This window comes from Scyliorhinus torazame, chromosome 8, assembly GCF_047496885.1.
Source record: "Scyliorhinus torazame isolate Kashiwa2021f chromosome 8, sScyTor2.1, whole genome shotgun sequence".
In the NCBI taxonomy this organism is placed as follows: Eukaryota; Metazoa; Chordata; class Chondrichthyes; order Carcharhiniformes; family Scyliorhinidae; genus Scyliorhinus; species Scyliorhinus torazame.
Genome location: NC_092714.1, coordinates 84,567,446 through 84,580,901, shown reverse-complemented (window position 1 = coordinate 84,580,901; position 13,456 = coordinate 84,567,446).

Genomic DNA, 13,456 nt, shown 5'->3' with positions numbered 1-13,456 from the left:
TTTTATAAGGTACAACAAGATGTGACATTTCCAAAACTTAGAAGAGAATTAATTTGTTCTGTAGACTGCTTGGGATGATTTCCAGACAGAGGGTCTACCATCCTAATTGTCTTTGTTCAGCAGACAGGTCCAGTTTAAAAACAAGAAATAATAATGAGGATAAAGTTTTAAAATATATACAGGGTTGGATTTTCTGCTCAGTGTCGGAGGAACACAACAAATTGGGTGAGTGCAACAAAGGTTCCTCAAATTAATTCCTTGCATAGGGGGATTGTTCTATGAGGAAATATTAAATAGACTGCACCTTTACTCTCTGGACTTTAGAAGAATGAGAGATGATCTCATTCAAACATACAATATTCTTACAGTGCTCAACAGGGTAGATGCAGGAAGGATGTTTCCCTTAGCTGGAGATGGATAGAACCAGGATAGACGGTCTCAGAATAAGGAGCTGGCGATTTAGGACTGCGATGAGGAGAAATTTCTTCACTCAGAGAGTAGTGAACTTTCGGAGTTCCCTACCCCAGAGAGCTGTGGAGATTCAGTCGCTGAGCATGTTCAAGACTGAGATCGATTGATTTCTGCATATTAGAAACATCAGGGGTTACGGGGATTGTGCAGGAAAATGGTGTTGAAGTTAAAGATCTGTCCTGATCTCAGTGGAGCGGGCTCGAAATATTGAATGGCCTACTCCTGCTCATCTGTATGTTTGGATGGTTGCTGGAGGCAATTCCGTTTTCTTAATTCTATCGACCATTTTCATTTTCATTACTTTCTTTTCCCCCAACCTTTTCTCTCCTCTTCATGCTGCAGCACAATTCCACACATTGGCCACAGTGTATTTTTCATTATTCATTAATGGGATGTCGGCATCCTGGCTAGGCCAGCATTTATTGCCCATCCCTATTTTCCCTTAAGAAGGTGGTGGTCCATGTGGTGTAGGATCACCCACAGTGCTGTTAGGGAGTGTGTTCCAGGATTTTGACCCAGCGACAGTGAAGGAATGGCGATTTTTTTTCCCCAAGTCAGGATGGTGAGTGGATTGGAGGGGGACTTACAGGTGTCGGTATTCGCATTTGTCTGCTGCCTTTGTATTTCTAGAAGGTAGAGGTTTGCAGTTTGGAAGGTCCTGTCCAAGGAGCCTTGGTGAGTGTTGTTGCCTGTTGTTGCCTACATCCAGGCAAGTGGAAAGTATTCCATCACACTTCTGACTTGCGCCTTGTGGATGGTGGACAAGCTTTAGGGAGTCAGGAGGTGAGTTACCTGGCGCAGCATTCCGAGCCTCTGACCTGCCCTTGTAGGCATGTTCTTAATATGGCTAGAACACTTGAGTTTTTGGTCAATGGTGACCCCGAGGATGTTGATAGCAGGCGAACTCTGCACTGGTAATACCATTGAATGTCAACGGTTGATGGTCCAATCCTCGCTTGCTGGAGATGATCAATGCCGGGCACTTGGGTGGAATGAATATAACTTGCCACTTGTCAGCCCAAGCCTGGATATTGTCAAGGTATTTCTGCATTTGGATATGGACTGCTTCAGTATCTGAGGAGTTGTGAATGGTGCTGAACATTGTGCAGTTATCCACAAACATTCGCACATCTGACATTATGATGGCGGTAAGATCATTGATGAAGCAGCTGAGTATGGTTGGGCCGAGGACACTATCCTGAGGAACTCCTGCAGGGATATACTTGAACTGGGATGATTGACCTCAACCACCACAACCATCTTCCTTTGTGCTAGATATGAATCCAACCAGCAGAGGGTTTTCCCATTTCCCCATTGACTCCAGTTTAGCTAGGCCTTCCTTAATGTCAAGGGAAGTCACTCTCACCTCACTTGTGGAATTCAGTTCTTTTCTCAATGTTTGAAGCAAGGCAGTAATGAGGTCAGGAGCTGAGTGACCCTGGTGGAACTGAATATCTGTGAGCAGATTATTGCTAAGCAAGTGCCGCTTGATAGGACTATTGATGACCCTTCCATTACTCTACTGATGATTGAGAGTAGACTGACAGGGAGGTATTTGGCTGGGTTGGATTTGTCCTGTTCCTTGTGTACAGGTCACACCTGGGCAGTTTTCCACATTGCCGGGTAGATGCCAGTGTTGTAGCTGTACTGGAATAGCTTGGTTAGGGATGCGGAAAGTTCTGGAGCTTGTCTTCAGTACTTTTGCTGGGATATTGTCAGGGCCCCTAGCCTTTGCAGTATCCTGTGCCTTCAGCTGCTTCTTGATATCACGTGGAGTGAATCAAATTGACTGAAGACTGACACCTGTGATGAGGGGGACCTCCGGAGGAGGCTAAGATGGATCATCCACTCGGCACGTCTGACTCAAGGTTGTTGCAAATGCTTCAACCTCTTCTTTGGCACTGATGTGCAGGGCCTTGCCCATGTTTGACCTGCTGCCATGAGACTTCATGGATGAGACTTCATGGAGCCAGAGTCAATGTTGAGGACTCCCAGGGAAATTCCTCCCGACTGTATACTATTGTGCTGCCACCTCTGCTGTCTGGCAGTGGAACAGGACATATCCAGGGACGATGATAGTGGTGTCTTGGACATCATTTGTAAGGTAAGATTATGTCAGGTTGTTGCTTGAATAGTCTGTGAGATAACTCTCCCAATTATGGCATAAGGCTCTACATGTGAGTAAGGAAGACTTTGTAAGGTCGAAAGGGCTGGATTTGTCATTGTCGCTTCTGGTGCATAGGTCGATGCTGGGTTGCCTGTCCAGTTTCATTAGTTTTTCGTGACTTTGTAGCAATTGAATACAACTGAGTGGTTTTCTAGTGTGACGACTGGAAGATGTTAGGAAAATTGGATTATTAATGTAGTGGGCAATTTAAGGTTTAAAAGCCTCGGGTCAGAATGTGTTTGTTTAAAAAATATTCAGTTCTGCAGGGCCTGGATGGTTTTAGCAGCCAGCAGGTTAAATTGATAAAGGAATGTGTTTTTCAGTCTGGGCTAATGCACAGTGGTTTGCTTGGGGAAGTCCTTAGGAAGTTAATGTGCTTTGCAGCCTGCCAAGATAAGTTGTTTTTTCAGCTTGGGGAGATGAGATCATTGCTGGGTTGAGCCCAGGAAGGCAGAGAGACATTTTGAAAGCATTTGAGAAGTTGTTGGTGGAGAAACTTTGGAGAGAGGAGTTGCTTTCTGATCTGCCTGATGCTAAATCCCTAACTCGCCCATGGTAAAATAGATTAACAGCTGTATATTTATTTTCTTGTTGTTTAATGGGAAATTGAGTAGTAGTGTTTAAGGTGTAAATTGTAAGCTGTTCTTTTTGGGTGTGAAGTGAAAAGGTTTAATATTGTAGTCTTCATGCAATCACAGTCTTTCAAATAAACTAAAATATTGGGGGTTCAGTCCAGTGTCCGAGTTACTGTTGGGGTCAAGTCTGGGATTGTAATACTAGGTTATTTCAAATGGCATTTCAGAGTCGACCACATTTCTGTTGGCTTTGTGTCACATGTAGGCCAGACCAGGTAAGGATGACAGATTCTCTTCCCTAAAGGGCATTAGTGAACCAGATGGTGTTTTACTGCAATTGATAATGGTCTCATGGTCACCAAGGGCAGCACGGTAGCATTGTGGATAGCACAATTGCTTCACAGCTCCAGGGTCCCAGGTTCGATTCCGGCTTGGGACACTGTCTGTGCGGAGTCTGCACATCCCCCCCGTGTGTGCGTGGGTTTCCTCCGGGTGCTCCGGTTTCCTCCCACAGTCCAAAGATGTGCAGGTTAGGTGGATTGGCCATGATAAATTGCCCTTAGTGTCCAAAATTGCCCTTAGTGTTGGGTGGGGTTACTGGGTTATGGGGATAGGGTGGAGGTGTTGACCTTGGGTAGGGTGCTCTTTCCAAGAACCGGTGCAGACTCGATGGGCCAAATGGCCTCCTTCTACACTGTAAATTCTATGATAAGCTATGATAATCTATGATTAGATTTTTGTTGAATTTAGATTCCACCATCTGTCGTGATGGAATTCAAACCCTGGTCCTCAGAGCATTACTCCGGGTCTGTGGATTACTAATCCAGTGATGGGTATGCAACCACTGAATTTATCCACACTCTTGGTGTATTGTTGTAATACTTTCTAGAAAACAGGTCGATTCATATGGGTTGATTATATTTTTGGAGATATTTCCAAAACCTTTAGATCTTGTAAGGATTGTTTTCTTTTCCTATTTTCATTTTAGAAACAATTAACTATAGTTCTTTCTTGTTGAAATATGAACATGATTCTCTAAATATACGGGTGGGTAACTGTGACATTTTAATGGACGCTTTCAGTCAGTTTACAATTTATCTGAATTACTAGTTGAAAATATTTCTAATTTCTGAGGCCAAAATATTGCATGTTTTCAAAACAATTTGATACAACAGTTAGGGCGAAGGGGATCAAAGGATTTGGGGAAAAGCAGATTTAGGCTATTGAGTTGAATGATCAACCATAATCAGGGCTGAATGGCCTCCTTCTGCTCCTATTTTCTATGTTTCTAAATCATGATCAATGAATTGCATCAGCTTTTGTATCACAATTCCTAATATTTTCAAGTATTCTGATGTAAAAAATATACCATTGCACCATTGATGATAAAGGGTGGGCTTCAGAATTACGGGAGAAAGATGTTTGTATACATATCTTTACAAACATTGCCATTATGTTTCTGTAGATTCAAGAATCAAAACATAAGCAAAAAGTAAATATAGAGCAGAAAGCAAGGAGGCCGTGACGAGGGAGGTTGAGGCCTGGTGGTGGTACACAGTTACCAGTAACGGAGGGGGGGGGGGAACTGTCTAATACAACATAGTTGTGCATTGTTAATGTTACAATAGTTACTTCAAAGTATTTAATTGAATGTGAAAGACTTTGAGATCTTTCTCACAGATGTAAAGAAGCACAATGGCCAGGATTTATTGTGGGCAACAGTGGTCTCCATCTGCCTTGTTGGAGAACCGGTGAAACCCCCACTTTGCTTCAATGGGGGAGGCCAGACCTAATTAAATGCTTATCAAACACTTAACCAGCCAGCGTCTGGCCTTCCTCGGGATTTCAAACACCGGGAGCGGATATCCCACCCACCAAGAGTTGCTGGCCAGTCAGATGCTGACAGCCACCCTTTACTGGAGAACAATCAGAGGAGGTCGCTGTTTCCAATAATTCTCTGAAGACTTCACCAGTGAACATCGCTGGATCCTTGGACACAGGAGAGCATTGTGGGATGGGGGTCACGGATTGGGAGTTACTGGAGAGTCAAAGTTAAGGCAGGGAGATGGCTTTCAGATCCACCCCACCCTCACGTCCACCTCCACTTCCTCATGCTGTGTCCCTCAATCAGGCACTGAGTACCTGTGATAAAGGCCCTCACCCCCACCTCCCACAGCCACAGGTAAAACTGACAGGGTTTATTTTGTTGGGTGGCCTCTGTGAGGCACCCTTGCGACTCCCATTTAATCCCTGAGCCACCACTAAATTCCGGTGGGCTCAGAGATTATTGGTGTCAAGTGGCTCAGTATTGAGCCTAATTGACATCCAGCCGTGAGTAGGCGAATTGCACACATTACCCCCATCTGGTCTCCAGTTTTCCCACTGCTGGCAGACAAACCGGCGGCCTCCCCTATGATTTATTGGGCTCGGCCGCCACGCTGCCTGCTGCGACATGCCAGATTAAATTCTGACCCATATAAATGCAAGGCTTTCACTTCCTTTTTTCAAACTAAAATCTGCAAGAAACAAATATTGTTGCAGAAGCATACAAAATTTACACAAACCTTAATTTCAATATTGATGCATCACGGCATTATTGTGGCATGCAGTAGATGGTTTCACGTTTGCTCGTGATCCTCTTTAATCTCTAAAATTATTTAGCCCTCCTCACTGTCATGGGCTTCATCTGTGAGCAGCAAATTGCTTGTCACATATTCATTCCCTTGAGAGCAATCTTGCAAACAGTCAGATGTTGATTGAAGTATGACCCTCATACAAAATAAAATCATGCAATTTACATCAGCAGAATCGCATGTATCACAAAAGCAGCGACCCATTCTATTCTCACTTCCTGTCTAATGTATCATCAGTTATTTCTGACCTCCCGGTGACCCTGAAGCAGATGGGACTGGAAAACACTGGCTTCATTTGAAATTCATGGATAATTTGCTCTTTTAAAATAGACTTTTTCAATCCCACTTCCACTAAGGAAACCTTATTAAATGTCATTATTGATATATCATACTAATTAAATATATTGTTACAAAACAATTCACAATTGACTTAATCTAGTATAATGTACACACAGTGGCATTAATCTATACCTCTACGCTCCTGTAACAATGTTTGTGGCAGTCAAATATTTTGAATGTATGAACAGGTTATATGGTATTGGAAGTATCCATAATGATGCACATGGAAGCACCGTTAGAACAGGTTATGGATACAGAACCATGGATTAACTAGAAAATGAAGTTACTGACAATGTCTCATGACAATTTTAACTCAAAGCCCAGTAATTATATTTTGTTGTTAGTGCCAGCTACATTATTTTCTTATGTTTGGATGCAAAAGAACTAGAAGCAGCCAAATCTTAATATTCTAAATGAATTACTATTAATAAACACATCAAAGAGACATCTGAAGACAAATTGGCATTTCAATGCCGTACAGAAAGTATAAGATCATTGCATAATATCATTTAGTTCTTATTGAGGCTTTTGCCATGTTTGTTGGTCTCAGATAATGACTGCCCCATTGTGACTGTTGAGATGACAAATGGGAATTTAATGGTAGTAGTCATCCCATCTAATTCATTTTCACACTTCCTTAATTGTGTCTTCCATTGAAGATCACGGTGGTAATTCTTCAACAATTCTTAAAGCAAAAATATTGAAACAAAGGGCCCATTTTGTTGAAGGAACAAAGGCTAAGAAAACATTTTTTGCTGGTTGGAGGTTTGAAAACAATTAAAAAATAAGAAAGTATGTTTGAGTTTGTGGAATAGTATACATGCACTGTATTTTGAAATCTCAAATGTTATTCAATTTACCAAGTACTATAATCCAGTCTATTTATGCATGGCTGCTTGCCCTAAACATTCGTTCAGCAAGGTTTTGAACAGAAAATCCATACACTACAGAATAGTATATAATTGAAAGATTTAATTACTTTTCTATGGTGCTGATAAATGGTTTTAGCAGTTTTATACAATGAGACAACATTAGCAGCAAGTAAAATAACGTATGTGGTGCAAAAGCTGGGTCTTGAACATTGAATATTTAGGGGATACGACTGCAGTTGGGGTTCCAAAATACTGTCCACGGTGTGGGTGAATACTTCTGATGCAAGTAGTGCTGGACGCCATAGTTATCAAAGCAGTAGCATATGGGCAGTGAGTATACCACTGGATGTATGCAGTACTGAATAGGCAGCTCTTAACATAAATCAGTGTTTAATGCTGATTTGATGGCACAGTGCTAGTTTGGAGTTCAATGCTCCAGCTAACACATTGGGCGGATTTTTCCCCCAAAATGGCAAAGTGTCAAGTTCTGACTGAAAACTGAAATGTGTCTCCCCAGGAACAGAGGCAGGTTTTCACTGCAGATCTTCTGACACTTTGTCAAAAGAAAAGCAGGGGGCATGTTTTGCACTGTCACTCTGGCGAGGCAGTGCCTTATAGAGCCGACAAGTCGGGCTCTACAGAAATTGGGGAGCCCTTATCTCAAAGTAGAAGTAAAGCCCCAACATCCACTGTCGCCAGCATCAGGGCTTCAGTGACCTCCCACCATCGCCGGCAACAGGGCTTCAGTGACCTCCCACCATTGCCAGCATCAGGGCTTCAGTGACCTCCCACCATCGCCGGCATCAGGGCTTCAGTGACCTCCCACCATCGCCGGCATCAGGGCTTCAGTGACCTCCCACCATCACCAGCATCAGGGCTTCAGTGACCTCCCACCATCGCCGGCATCAGGGCTTCAGTGACCGCCCACCATCACCGGCATCAGGGCTTCAGTGACCTCCCACCATCGCTGGCACCAGGGCTTCAGTGACCGCCCACCATTGCCAGCATCAGGGCTTCAGTGACCTCCCACCATCGCCGGCATCAGGGCTTCAGTGACCTCCCACCATCGCCGGCATCAGGGCTTCAGTGACCTCCCACCATCGCCGGCATCAGGGCTTCAGTGACCTCCCACCATCGCCGGCATCAGGGCTTCAGTGACCTCCCACCATCGCCGGCATTGGAGCTTCAGTGACCTCCCACCATCGCCGGCATTGGAGCTTCATTGCCCTCCCCCCCCAAATCACCGGCATCCCCACATAGTGGGAAGTCCCTCAATGTGGTTCCATGGAGGCCCGCCCCTCACCCTGCTCCCTTGTCCTCCCCCTTGCAGTGCCAACCTAGAAATACCAACGTGGAAGTGCCAAGGGTTGTACTTATCTCAGAACCCCTGGCCTGGTTTTCACGACTAGTTTCCGTTTTTGGAAACCAGATTCCTGCCAGCGTGACTTCAGGGGGCAGGTTGTGGGACATCTGACGACCCCAGAAACAACGGTGTTAAGCTATTTAAGCATATTTAAATTTATGATAATCAGGTGCACGCTCTCACTGGGCTTGAACCTGATTACAGCAGCGGGGTGGGTCTGTGAGCATTATGTTCGGAGTTCTTGCCAGCGCAGATCCCATTTTTTGCTTTTCGCGAGAGTTAGTGGCCATTACGGGAGTTGAGCCCACGGCGAATGGGCCCCAAAAATTGCGACCCTTGTCTAACTTACAAATGGATGAACAGGTGCTCAACAGCCGGAAGGAACCCCAACCAGTGCAACTTTTTTTAACTGTTTGTGGGAATTGAGCATCATTGGGAAGACCAGCATTTATTGTCCATCACAAATTGCCCTTGAGAAGGTTGCAATGAGCCATCTTCTTGAACTGCTGCAGTCTTTATGGTGCAGGTACATCTGCAGCACTATTGGGGAGGAGTTCCCGAATATTGACCCAGCAGTGAAGAAGGAATGGCGATATGTTCCCAGCTAGAATGACATACGAATTGGAGGAGAATTTGAAGTTGGTGGTGTTTCCATCTGTCTGTTGCCTTTGTTCTTCAGGGCAGCAGAGGTCACATGTTTGTAAGGTACTGTCAAAGAAAATTACCACTTACTTTACTTCCAAGTTGTTGATTGATTTCTATTGATTGGTGCATTGATTTTTCTACTTTTGAGAGTTCTTTAAAGCTGCTCTCTGCAGGGAACGGTATGGCAGGTGATGAAGACCTTGGCCTGCAAGAGAGGGGAAAGTGTGTCAATGAGTGTGGTGGAATCTAGATCGGTGATGTCGCTACCATGATTGACGAGACGGCAGTGTGTGAAAGCTCTGAGATATCGGTTTGAGGTTTGAAGCAGTGCTAAATCTGTGAGGTGAGGTATAACTATGGATGTGAGGTAAGAGCCTTGATTAATCAAGACTGCTGGTGGGTGAGTATGGGATGTAATGAATTGAACGGTGTCAGGGGCGAGTTGTACAATTGGGGGGTGGGGGGGGCGGTGGGGAGGGGGGGGTGGTGGTACAGCATGTAACAGTGAACTCACTGACCTTGACTGCTCATGTGAACTCTTTTTAAATTTCTGCACATCGAGGTCCTCAGGGCTTTAACCACCATGGGTCTATGAAGTTAATGCTAGGAACACGCCAATGTAGTTGATTAACTGCATTATCAATACCATCATATTTCTGTAAACACAATCCTTTTGAAGATGATAGAATTGTGGTTGTTCGTCTAATTTAAAATGGAAAATAGTAACCATATCCCTGTCCCATCCAAACCCTGTCCCATTTAAATTGGAAAATAGTATATCCTAGTCCTGTCTCATGTATATCTAGCCCTGTCTCATGTATATCCTAGCCCTCTCTCATGTCTAGCCTAGCCCTGTCTCATGTATAGCCTAGCCCTGTCTCATGTATAGCCTAGCCCTGTCTCATGTCTAGCCTAGCCCTGTCTCATGTCTAGCCTAGCCCTGTCTCATGTCTAGCCTAGCCCTGTCTCATGTATAGCCTAGCCCTGTCTCATGTATAGCCTAGCCCTGTCTCATGTATAGCCTAGCCCTGTCTCATGTCTAGCCTAACCCTGTCTCATGCACACAGAGGATGTGCTTCAAAATGTTTCAAATTAATTCCCAATTTCTGTTAAACCACATCATGCTTTTGCAGTCAAGAAATGTTGGATACCTTTTTAGGATTTATTGTGCTTTATTAATTTGTTTGTGCTTCATTTGCAGTACTGTCCAGAAGCAATATAATAATTCGATACTTATTTATGTAGATAACAATATTTTTGTATTTTCTAAGTCAGATAGACTGACTAATGGCATTTTATCCATGCAGTTCGTACATAGTGAGGTAATAATGGGAACGCAGAGATGGCGGGGGCACTGAACCAATATTTTGCCTCTGTCTACACAGTCGAGGATAACAAATTTCCAAAAACTACAGTTAATGCAGAGGAACTTTGTGCAATAGCCAACACTAGGGAGAAAGTATTGAATAGACAAATGGGATTCCAGGCAGATAAGTCTCCAGGATCTGATGGCCTTCACACTAGGGTATTAAAGGAGGTGGAGGCATTGGTTATTATATTTCAAAATTCCGTGGATTCTGGAAAGGTCCCGGTGGATTTAAAACGCACTAATGTGACGTCCATATTCAAAAAGGGAGAGAGGTAAAACATATAAAACTATAGACTGGTTAGCTTGGCCTCTGTGGTGAGGAAGTTGGTGGACTCAATCATTGAGGAGGAGAAGAATCGCAGAAACTCAGCATGCAGATACAGCATGAAATAAAAAAGGCAAATGGTATTTTACCGTTTATTGCAAAAGGATTGGAGTATAAAAGTAGAGAAGTGTTGTTGAAATTGTATAGGGTGTTGGTGAGACCACATCTGGAGTATTGTGTTCAATTTTGGTCTCCTTATTTGAGGAATAATGTGGTGGCAGTTCACTGGAGATTCACCAGATTGATTCCGGGGATAAAAGGGTTGACGTATGAGGAGGGATTAAACAGTTTGGATTTATATTCGCTGGAGTTTAGAAGAATGAGAGGGGATCTGATCAAGGTATATAAAATACTAAGAGGGATTGATAAAGTATACGTAGACCAAATGTTACTCCTTGTGGGGAAATCTAGAACAAGAGATCATAGACATAGATTGAGAGGCGGTAGATATAGAACTGAGATGAGGAGGAACTACTTCTCGCAGAGGGTGGCGAATTTGTGGAACTCGCTGCCCCATAATGCGGTGGAGTTTGAATTATTAAATGGTTTCAAGAAGGAGATAAACATATTTCAGATTTTTTAAAAACGGGTTAAATGGATATGTAGTACAGGCAAGGAGTTGGTTCTGAGACCAGGAAGAAATCAGCCATGATCTAATTAAATGGCAGAGCAGCTCAAAGGGCTGAATTGCCTACTTCTGTTCCCAATTCCTATGTCCCTATGTTCCTATGCCTGGCCCAACTGTCTTGTGAGTATTTGTCTGGAAGATCTTCTGACCCTTCCACGCCTTCACACCCCCTTCACCAGTGCAACCTGTTAGAGTTGCTCTCTCCCATGTTCTGCCATTATTCCATCTTTTTTGACACAGAGTTTCATGTACAAAGAATTCTGCCATTTGTTCCAGATGCAATGCCACTTTTCTTCAAGAGGTGCGGGCTGATTTTAGCTTATGCTAGCCTCTCAGAATTGCAGAATTGTAGATCCCCTTGCCGAGGCTTTCAACCACTCAACAGTGTGGTTATGAGCTACACTCAGGAGAGCAAACATGGGCAGCAAGGTAGCACAGTGGTTAGCACTGTTGTTCACAGAATCAAGGACCCGGGTTTGATTCCCGGCTTGGGTCACTGTCTGTGCGACGTCTGCACGTTCTCCTTGTGTCTATGTGGGTTTCTTCCGGGTGCTCAGATTTCCTCCCATTAGTCCGAAAGATGTACCTGTTAGGTGAATTGGACATGTTGAATTCTCCCTTAGTGTACCCGAACCGGAGCTGGACTGTGACGACTAGGGGACTTTCACAGTAACTTCATTGCAGTGTTAATGTAAGCCTACGTATGACTACTTGTGACACTAATAAAGATTCTTCTTCTTATTAAGCGTAATGGTGTTCCTACATCACACTGACCGGACATAAGGCTAATCTTGCATCTCTGTTCAGGTGCTGTTGATGTTAAATACTTTCATTAATGAAGTATTAATACATGTATTAATTCAATCCAAGCATTCAAAAAAGAATTAGACTCATTTGGAAAGGAATAATGCACAGGGTTATGGGGAGAAGGTAAGAGAATGGCATTAATTAAATTGCTCATGTATATAAATGCATTGGAGGTGGTTCAGAGGAGGTCTACTAGATTGTGACCTGAAATGAGCGGGTTGTCTGATGAGGTTAGAAAGACTACGCTTGTTTAGAATGGTGAGGAGTGACTTGATTGAAGTGTATTAGATCCTGAATGGCCTTGACAAGATGGATGTGGAAAGGATGTTTCTCCTTGTGGCTGAGTCCAGTATGAGGGGACATTGTTTTAAAATCAGGGGTAGCCCTTTCAGGACAGAGATGAAGAGAATTTATTTTCTCTCAGAGGCTGTGCCTCAGAAGGTGGAGGTGGAGGTAGATAGATTCAAATGAGGCAAGGGAATCAAAGCTAATCAGGGTTAGATGGAAATGTCGAGCTTGAAACAAAAACAGATCTACCACGATCTTATCAAATGGCAGAGCAGCCTCATGGGACAAAATGGCCTCCTTCTGTTCCTATTTCATATTCATTGAAAGAGCCAGTGGAGACATGATGGACTGAATGGCCCCCTTCTTTGCTATACCAGTTCTGTGATTCTGTGATTTGAAAGCGTGTTCATAATACATCCAAACAAATTGATTGTCAAACTGCAAGTCCATTAAAACATACTTATGGCATGGGTAAAAGTATGCAAGACTCCTGGCCAACCACCCAGGATGTGGAGCAGTGTCCCTCAAGCTAGCCTCTAGCTCCAGACTAGCAACCTGTTTTTATGAACATGGGCGACAGACAACAGACTTAAGCGTGTTCTTTGTCGGTCTCATGTACCTCTGGACGCCGGAAGTTTTCTAAGTCTAAATCTAAGCCCAAATGTCACAAAGCCATGTTATATATTTTAAAAATGACTATAAATTTACGGGCTGGAAACCATGATTGGATTTTAAAAAGACTGAAGCAATATTCCAGTGACTTGAAACTGCAGCTTCTAGGTGGCAACACATTTGCATCAAGTTCCAAAGTCATTAAGTGGAGACATCTGTCCAGAAACCCCCCAGCAGAGATAATTACCTTGAAGGACTGTGAATGGAATAGTCAATGTGATCAAGTGAGGAATGGGAAAAGAGGAGAGTCACCCTCCTCTTCCTGGTTATAACAATTGTGAAAAGGTGGGTCATTTCTATTT